The sequence below is a fragment of the Pristis pectinata genome, chromosome 33 (genome assembly GCF_009764475.1).
Source record: "Pristis pectinata isolate sPriPec2 chromosome 33, sPriPec2.1.pri, whole genome shotgun sequence".
Classification (NCBI taxonomy): domain Eukaryota; kingdom Metazoa; phylum Chordata; class Chondrichthyes; order Rhinopristiformes; family Pristidae; genus Pristis; species Pristis pectinata.
In genome coordinates, this window is record NC_067437.1 from 12,457,913 (window position 1) to 12,468,366 (window position 10,454).

Genomic DNA, 10,454 nt, shown 5'->3' on the forward strand with positions numbered 1-10,454 from the left:
CTGTGTCTCACTGACACCATTCACACCCTGTGTCTCTGTCACACTCATCCACACCCCTTGTCTCACTGACACCATTCACACCCTGTGTCTCACTGACACCATTCACACCCTGTGACACAATCTGTGCTGTAAACATCACTCACACTTGTTCACATTTACTATCACTCACTCTTACATCACAATCTGATTGCTCACTGTCAATCCCACGCTCTGCACCATTCGCACACTCGCTGTGGAAAGTGTTCCGCTCTCACCGAAAGGCTTGGTTCCCCTGTGCGAACCTATCGCTGATGTGGTGCTTTGCCTTCACGTTTACCAGCAGCGCCTCAGACTGTTGCTGCTCCTGTGATATCCCGTGTTTGCTTCTAGTAGCTGCCTCACAGCTCCAGTGACCCGAGTTCAATCCTGAGCTCCTGTGCTGCCCATGCGGAGTTTGCAAGTTCCCCCTGTGACTACATTCCAGGTTCATCCCGGGTGCTCCGGTTTCCTCCCACATCAGGTAATTGGCCAGTGTCGATCACCCCTTTGTTTAGGTGAGTGGTAGAATGTGGGGGGAGGTGATGGGAGAATAAAGTGGGCTAGGGTAGGGTTAGTGTATTGGTATTGGTTTATTATTGTCACTTGTACTGAGGTCCAGTCTTGCATACCGATTGTACAGGTCAATTCATTACACAGTGCAGTTACATTGACTTAGTACAGAGTGCATTGAGGTAGTACAGGTAAAAACAATAACAGTACAGAGTAAAGTGTCACAGCTACAGAGAAGGTCCAGTGCAATATGGTGCAAAGTCACAACAAGGTAGATTGTGAGGTCAGAGTCCATCTCATTGTATAAGGGAACCATTCAATAGTCTTATCAGAGTGGGGTAGAAGCTGTCCTTGAGCCTGGTGGTACGTGCCCTCAGGCTCCTGTATCTTCTACCCAATGGAAGAGGGGAGAAGAGAGAATGTCCCAGGTGGGTGGGGTCTTTGATTATGCTGGCTGCTTCACCAAGGCAGCGAGAGGTAAAGACAGAGTCCAAGGAGGGGAGGCTGGTGTCCTTGATGTGCTGGGCTGTGTCCACAACTCTCTGCAGCTTCTTGTAGTCCTGGGCAGAGCAGTTGCCGTACCAAGCTGTGCTGCATCCAGATAGGATGCTTTCTATGGTATAGCGTAAATGGATGGTTGATGGTCAGCGTGGACTCAATGGGCCAAAGGGCCTCTGTGCTGTACCTATGACTCTATAACCCACTGCCTTCGGATCGCCACCTGAAGGACAACGTCCGGCGCCAACAGTGGTCGCTTCCTTCAGAAGTGGCCGAGGAGAAGCAATGGCGGATGGCAGTGAACGCTGTATGTCTCCGAGGTTGTGGGGGAAGGTGATCGGGGGGGGGGGGTGCGGTGAGGAGTTCACAGAAACCCCCTCCAGGCTTCCTGTCTTGTATTTTCGGTGGTTGAGCAGGGGGGGCCCCGGCCCTGCAACGAATCCACCCCTGGAGAGAGCAACTGTACCACACTGTGGGGAAGGGGGCCAGTCAGAGGTGGCGACTGAGAATGGTGCAGTCACCTCGGGGGGGGGGCCATTCTTTGCTCACACTGTGGGGGATGTTGATCCCAACACTGGCCTGGTTTCGTCACCACCCACCCCACTCCCAAGGGGGGGGCAAACGCTTTCACCAAGGACAAGCCCCTTTTCGCTCTCCTGAGCAGACACCTCGCCCAAGGCACTGGCTGCCCACATTCCAGGGGCCAAAGCATCTCCCGCCCCCCCCCCCCCCCCCGCCCAGGTCCTCATCTCTGCCTGTGGGACTGATCCTGAAGTCTTCCCATCCCATGGGATTGCTCCTCTCTGCCCTGAACCCAGGATCCCCAGCTCTGGTCTCAAGAGGACAGACCTGCCCCCTTCCTCACAGACAACAGACCACCTTCAACAGTGGTTGGCAGGTTGATGGGATTGCTCTCCTGAGGGTTAGCATGAACCCAGTGGACCAAATGGCCTGTGTTTCATTATGTCGCCAAAGTGAGTACTCAACCCCTTTTCCGTGAGGCCAGATGAATCTTGTGCATTCCTTCTCACTGGTGGGACCAGGTGTAACTTCGATTTGTTTCTGTCCCCACAGGGTGAGCTGAGCTCAGGATGAATTTGCCCCTTGTATTCCTGATGCTGCTCTTTGCATTGTCTCAGAGCAAGATGCAGCAAGCCAGAGAGGACTGGAAATGGAACTACCGAGAAGGAGGTACGATGGCCAGGCAGTGAGTCCATGGCCCTAGCACCTTCACAGACACACACAGGTGACTGTGAGGTGCAAATAATGTCGGGCTGTGTAACAGGGTTGGGGTGTACAATGGATTGTGTGATAGGATGTGGAGAATGTTTGGCGGCATCAGTGGGTCTGTGGACTGTTGGATTATACAGTGGGTGGCGAAGAGTCTTACATTGTATGATGCTGGTCATGTAATGGGGTGTGGAATATGTTGGATAGTTTAAAGGGTGCTGAGAATGTTGGTTGTATAATGGAATGTGGAGAATGTTGGGTAGTGTAATGAGATGCGGAGAATGTTGGGGTGTGTAATGAGATGTGGAGAATGTTGGGGTGTGTAATGAGATGCGGAGAATGTTGGGGTGTGTAATGAGATGTGGAGAATGTTGGGGTGTGTAATGAGATGCGGAGAATGTTGGGGTGTGTAATGAGATGTCAAAGTTGAGTTAATTGTCATAAGCACAAGTCCATGTGTGCACAGGTACAATGTGAAACTTGCAGTAACATCACAGGCACAGAGCATCAGATAAGCAGCATTCACAAAAAAAATGAACGAAACATAAATTATACATTTTTTATAAGAAAGAACAATTAAAAACAAAAAAAAGTCTATTTTAGTGCAAAGTGATCAAAGTGGTCATAGATGTGGAGAATATTAGCGGTGTGATGGGACGTAGAAGATGTTGTATAGTGTAATGAAGTGTGGGGAATGTTGGGCTGTGTAATGTGGGACGGAGAACATGGAGGTGAAATTTTACTGAGGTGCAGCTCCTCACGCTCACCATATAATCTGTTCTCGTGCCCAGCTGACAGGGTGAATATCAGTGGGGTCCGCAGCATAACCCGTCTACTGGACCAATGGGGAAACAGAATCTTCAAGCAAGTGAAGGACACGATGCTCAGCAAACCACAGGATGTGCTGCCGGACTACTCCAGGTGGGCAGAGTGGGAGAAAGAAAAGGGAGACGGAGAGAGGGAAAGAAATAAGGGGAGGGATGCAGATGGGGTCAGCAACGAGATCGCAGTGAGAGGGGAGAGTGTCAAAGGGAGAGAAAGGGGGAGTGTGGTCTGGTGTGAGGATAAGGGCAGATTGAAGGGGAGGGAGAGAGAGAGAGAGACAGAGGGAGGGAGAGGGGAGGAAGTCAGAAAAAAGGAAGGAAAATCATGTTGTGGAGACAGAAAGAGAAATAGTGAGGGTGAGAGAGACGGGGGGAGATAGATACAGAAAGTTATGAGCAACAAAGCAAGAGCAGGACCAAGGGAGACAGAGAGATAGAAGAGGGAAGGAAAAGAGGAACTGAGTATTTTTCTTCACTTTTTGGGTTGTGGGCATTGCTGTCAAAACCAGCATCTACTGCCTGCCCAACGGCCCTGAGAAGATGGGGGGTGACCTACCTCCTGCTGGTGAAGGAACTCACACTGTGCGGTTGCGTGGGGAGGGCCAGGACTCAGTGATATATTTGGGAGTCGGGATGAATGTAGAACAGTACAGCACAATACAGGCCCTTCAGCCCATAATGTTATGCCGACCTTTAAACCTCGCCTAAGGCTATCTAACCCCTTCCTCCCACATATCCCTCTATTTTAAATTCCTCCATACGCTTATCTAGTAATCTCTTGAATTTGACCAATGTACCTGCCTCCACCACCGCCCCAGGCAGCGCGTTCCATGCCCCAACCACTCTCTGGGTAAAAAACCTTCCTCTGATATCTCCCTTGAACTTCACACCCATTACTTTAAAGCCACGCCCTCCTGTATTGAGAATTGGTGCCCTGGGAAAGAGGCGCTGGCTGTCCACTCTGTAATGTGTGGGATGATGTGTGATGGAAGGGAAGCTGGTGCAGCCCTGCTCTTGCAGACCCAGGTCCTTCTCAGTGATGGGAGGTGGTGGTGTTGGGAGGTGTGTCAACATGGTCCGGGTTGGGATCTTGTAGCACACACACTGTGCAGCCACGGAGGGAGTGAATGAGGCAGGTCAGTGGTCAGCTGATCCCCTAGCCTCTGGTCGAGCCTTCCACTGGGAGCTGGGCTCTCAATACCTTGTGGTTACCCATCCCAGGGCACAGATGGCCAGCAGTATTCACAGCCAATGACGTCTCTGTCCACAAACACCACTCACCCTACCTCTGACCCCACCCTCACCCTGCACCCCATCACCGCCAGACACCAAGCTGTCGGTGTGACCCAGGCCACTGAAGGTTTGCAGATGCTTCTGCCATTTACATTTACTCAGTAACACTAGCGACAAGTAACAAAATTTAAAACTATATTATTAACCAATTAAAACTTTTCTTTGCATTTTAGAAGCTAAAACAAAGCATGTTAACATCAGTTCACATCATTGAAACTATCTTAACAAATAATAAACATATAACTGTGTACCTTTTGCCTGGAGCCAACGTCTCCCATTTATACAGACGTGGATGGTCTTGCATGGAGCAGCTTTAACCTGGCCCAGGTTCAAGGGCAGATTTCCCAGCCCAAGGGATTTACAAGGATTTTGCCAGGACTGGAAAGTTTTAGCTACATGGAAAGATTGGATAGGCTGGGGTTATTTTCTTTGGAATGGAGGAAGCTGAAGGGAGATTGAATTAAGGGCCGTGGGTAATAATGTGAGGGTCTGTTTCCCCTTGTAAAGAGGTCAAAAACCATGTGGTGTAGATTTGGAGCAACTAGAAGAATAGAGAGGGGGGTAAGGAAAGTTTTTTTCCACCCAGGGGGTCTGGAGCTCTGTCTGAGGGGGTGATAGAGGCACAAATTGCTCACCACCATAAGACATAGGAGCAGAATTAGGCCATTTGGCCCATCGAGTCTGCTCCACCGTTCGATCATGGCTGACTTTCTTTTTCTCAACCTCATTCTCCTGCCTTCTCACTGTAACGCTTAACCCCCTTACCAATCAAGAACCTATCAAACTCTGCCTTAAATACATCCAATGAATTGGCCTCCACAGCCCTCTGTGGCAACAAATTCCACAGATTCACTGCCCTCTGGCTGAAGAAATTCCTCCTCATCTCAGTTCTAAAGGGACGTCCCTTTGCTCTGTGCCACATCACATTTAATGTGTACATGGGGAGCTGTTCTAAGTCTCTGATCCGGGACAAGGAACTGGTCTCCTCCCTCTACCTAGTCATTCCTTCCAATCTCAAGGGATTGGGACCGTGCTTCGCATTCGCACTCACTGATCCTGTCTCCTGTCTCTTGTCTCTGATCCCGGTCCCCGTTCACCCCCCACTAGGATTCAGCCATTCTCCGAAGCCCTGGACGATCTGTTTCGTGAAGCTCAAGCTCTGAAGAGGCGACTTGGCGACTTGACTGAGAGTCTGTCGGGCTTGGAGAGAGCTGTCTCCCAGGTGGGATACGGAAAGCCAGTGAAGACCAAACGCGTTGTGATGAAGAAGGTGCCAAGGAAGCCGTCCGTTCATCGGAATTCCCGACGCACTTCCGCACAGACCTCAACCCAGACCGTCGTCCGCAGGAGACCAGCGGGAAGGAGGCAACGAATCGTCAGCGGCAGGGAGAATCCAAGGGTCAAGGGCCAGTGAAGAATTCAAAGGTCAGTGAAGGGTTACAAGGGCAGTAACCTTGCAATAACCTGTCCTTGCATTCCGGCACTGGGAAATGCACCGTTCCAGAATGCACTCGGTGTGGGAATTTGAATATTATTGCTATAACCCTAACACCGATTCAGAAAGAAAAACAACAAACTGCATTTATATAGTATCATTGACAAAGAAAAATTACTTAATGTTTACAGCAAAATGTAATATCCTGTGCTTCAGAGGAGAATCAGCCAACACAGTCTGATACTGAACCAAAGTGGGACACTTAAAGAGCATCTTAAAGGGGGAGGGAGAATGGGAAAGGTTTAGGGAGGGAATTCCATGGCCCACACCCAAGCAGCTGAAGGCAGGGCCACCAAGGTTTTTATTCTCTGCAGTTAGTGTTGTAGGTGAGCTCAGCATGCAGTGCCCCTCCCATACTACTCCTGCGGATTGTGGTGAGGGGCCTCCTTGAACTGTAGTAGAACATAGAACATAGAACACTACAGCACAGTACAGGCCCTTTGGCCCACAATGTTGTGCTGACATCTTATCCTGCTCTAAGATCTATCTAACCCTTCCCTCCCACATAGCCCTCCATTTCTCTATCATTCCTGTGTCTATCTAAGAGTCTCTTAAATGTCCCTAATGTATCTGCCCGCACAACCTCTGCCAGCAGTGCGTTCCACGCACCCACCATTCTCTGTGTAAAAAACTTACCTCTGACATCCCCCTTATACCTTCCTCCAATCACCTTAAAATTATGCCCCCTCATGTTAGCCATTTTCACCTCAGGAAAAAGTCTCTGACTGTCCACTCGATCTATGCCTCATCATCTTGTACACCTCTATCAAGACACCTCTTATCCTCCTTCTCTCAGAAGAGAAAAGCCCGAGCTCACTCAACCTATCCTCATAAGACATGCTCTCCAATCCAGGCAGCATCCTGGTAAATCTCCTCTGCACCCTCTCTAAAGCTTCCACATCCTTCCTATAATGAGGCAACCAGAACTGAACACAATACTGCAAATGTGGTCTAACCCGAGTTCTAGTTGTAGTCCTTCTGATGAAGGTCTTCCATAGTGCTGTTGGGTACAGTCTGGGATTTAAACCCTGCAGTGATGATATATGACCAGATAGTGTGTGAACTGGAGGTGAACCTGTATATCATGGTGTTACCCATGTGTCCTTCTTGCTGGTAGAGGCAGCAGGTTTGGAAGGTCCCGTCAAAGTAGCCTCCACAAATGACTGCCATGCAGTTTGTAGATGGTGCACACTGCAGCCTTGGTGCTTAGGGAGTGGAGGGAATGAACATTAGTGGATGGGTGCTGATCAGATACCCTAGCTTGTCCTGGGGTAACAACACTGCAGGAGGTCCTCAGGGCCAATCAGTCCTTGACCTCAATCATCTTCAGATGCTTCACCTCGAGCTTAGCGGTGGGGATGTTTGCTGATGATCGCACAATATTTGATTCCATTCACGTCTCCTCAGTGAATGAAGCAGCCCATGCCCACATGCAGCAAGACCTGCACAACATTCAGACATGGGCTGATAGCTGTGATTCACACCACAGAAATGCCAGTCAATGACCATTTGCAACAAGAGTCTAACCACCCACCCCTTGACGTTCAACGGCATTCCCTTTGCCAAGTCTCCGGACATCAACATCCTGGTGACCAGAAACTCAACTGGAATTGGCGAATAAATACTATGGTGACAGTCGCAGGTCAGAGGCTGGGTGCCCTGTGGCAAGTGACTCACCACCTGATACCCCAAAGCCTTTCCACCTTCCAGAAGCCAGAGGTAAATGGGATTAGGATAGGTACTTGATCGTTCTTATGGATGTGCAGGGTTGAAGGTCCTGTTTCTGTGCTGTATAACTGAGGTCAGAGACAGGATGGAATACTCTCCACCTGGCTGGTGATCGGCCCAAGGCCTCCTGCAGTGATGTTACCACATTTATCTGCCTTTGTGCAAAGTATGATTCCAAATATTAGAGTGCTTTCCCCTTGATGCACTTGCAGTTTTGTCAGGGACCTTTGATGTCACTTGTCAGCTAACTACTCCCTGCATGTCACGGGGAGTCAGTCTCACCTCTCCTCTGGAACTCAGCTCTCTGGTCCATGTTTGGACCAAGGCTGTGATGCCTTTGAGCCAAGTGGTCCTGGTGCGACCCAAACTGGGCATCAACGAGCAGGTTATTGGTAAACCAGCACCGTTTGATAACGCTGTTGATGACTCCTTCCATCCCTTTGCAGACGATTAAGAACGGACTGATCAGTTGGGAATTAGCCACATTGGATTTGTCCCATCTTTCATGAACAGGATATTAATTTTCCATATTGGGAGGTGGCTGGGTGCCAGTCAAATGCACTGCCTTGTCCTGGATGGTGCTGAGCTTCTTGAGTGTTGTTGGAGCTGTACTCACATAGCCAAGTGTTCCATTCTGGCCCTGACCAGTGTTTTAACTGCATTGAAACAGTTTGGTTGGGAGTTCAGCTTGTTCTAGAGTGCAGCTCTTCACAATTCCAGCTGGGATGTTGTCTGGTCCCATAGTCTTGGCTGCATCCAGTGTTCTCGGCTGTCCCTGATATCTCGTGGAGTGAATTGAATTGGTTGAAGACTGGTGGAGCAACTTAAAAGTCAAAGATGATCAAAGGGCTAGAAATGGAAGAGCACAGAGGTCACAATAAATGGCAGGACTTGTGGAGCCTACAGAAGGGGCAGGAAGAGGGTATAATGTGAGGGGGTGAGAGATGGAGAGATATGAAAAGTTGAGATGTCGCTTAACTGGGACAGTGTAGGTTGTATGCACAAGTCCTTTGGTGACTGGAACTTGTTGCAAGTTAGACATGGATGGCATAGTTTACAATGAGTTCATGTACAGAGAGCAGGGAGGGAGGCTGTTGTGGAGTTTGTTGTGATGATACAGTTCAGAGATAAAACAGGCATGGATAAGGATTTCAGTCGTAATGTGCCGATACAGGGGCTGAGGTAGATGGTGCTACAGAGATGGGAATTGGAGAGGATATTTGATCAGAACCTCAGCTGAGGGTTAAATAAAATGCTGGTTGTAGACATTCTGGTTCCCTCTCAGACTGTTGTGGATAGGGAGATGCAATCATTGGTTGAGGAACCAAAGACAGTGGCTTCTGTCCTTCTGATAATTATTTAGAGGAAACCTCTTCAGAAACAGTCCTGGATGCTGGACAATAGTGTGACAACAACGAAGGTGGGGGAGGAAGGAAGATGGTGGCCTGGTGGAGCTGGGTGGCATCAACACTCATGGAAAAGTCATTTTGATTCTGGGTGATGTTAGTGTGGGGCAGAGAAACGGGAAAGAGTGAGGATGCATCCATGGCGCGACACCAGAGGCAAAGGTGCAAGATCAAGTAGAGAACCATTCCCAGAGGGACCACAATGTTGGCTGTGCAGGGAAACACCAGTGGAAGTCACTAGGTCTTCCGGTCAATCCTGCTGAAGCCCACCAGCTCCATTCTGCAGCCGGCTAAACACTGCAGACAAAATCACATTTAGAGAAAACACCGCTTTTCAAATGCACCTGTTGGGGAAGAGCCCTGGGTCCGTGTTCAGTTCTACGAGCACCACTCACGGAGTGTTGCCCTGTCTGAGATGTCATCGTTCACAGGGAATTAAACCCAACCCCTACTGGACAAGCACAAAGTGCTCCATGGTATTGTTCAAAGAGTAGGATGTTCTCAGTGTGTCCCACCCACTACTCTTTGATGTCAACACCACTTAAAGCAGACGGACCATCACTTGTGCAATTGGAACCTTGCTTTGCATAATATGTCAGCCATGACTTGCAGTTCATGGTGAACCACTGTTTAATGGTTCAAGGTGGCTCTATAAATGCAACTTGTTGTTACTATATAATTGGTCAGTGATATCCTCTGTGCTCCTGTTGTCTCTGGGCACAACCCCTGGTATAACTTGGATCCACCAACTCCATAAGCACAGAAAATGCTGCAAACACTCAGCAGATCAGGCAAAGAGTTCTGCCGCAGTTCTAACGAAGGGTCTTCAGCCTGAAATGGTAACTTTCCTCCCTCCACAGACGCTGCCTGACCAGCTGAGTGCTTCCAGCATTTATCTCAGATTGCCAGCATCTGCAGTATATTTGATATTCAGCTCCATAATCAGACTGTAGCTCTGACCGATTGCCTCCTGAAGTGTCTTAATGACTGCAGATATAATCCTCGCTGCTCATATCCTGTCGATCTACATCTCGATCCAAAAGTATTAGCATGTGCCATTTTATACTTGTTTATATTAAAAAGATTATTTGTTACTTGTGGGCTGCGTGTTTTGCTGCAAGGAATACCATGGGCAATGCCAACTGCACGCAGAATGATTTCCTGACACAGTCTAATAAAGGGGATCCTGGTTGTTCTCAACCACAGGGGCATGGGCTCAGCCCCTGGCGTCAGCACTCAGGGGGGGTGGTAAACTCACAGCAGGATGTGCGAAATAAGCCTTTCTACAGATCCTGCTAAAGCTCTCCCAGTCCCCGGTTAATACAGTTAAACCCAGCAGTGGGTTTACTGGGAGATGGAGGACAGGAAAACTCCAGGGATTGTGTTTCATAAGGAGATGTGTTCCTGGTGGCAGCAAGCTGGACATTAGACTGCAACTTTAACCGGCTGAGG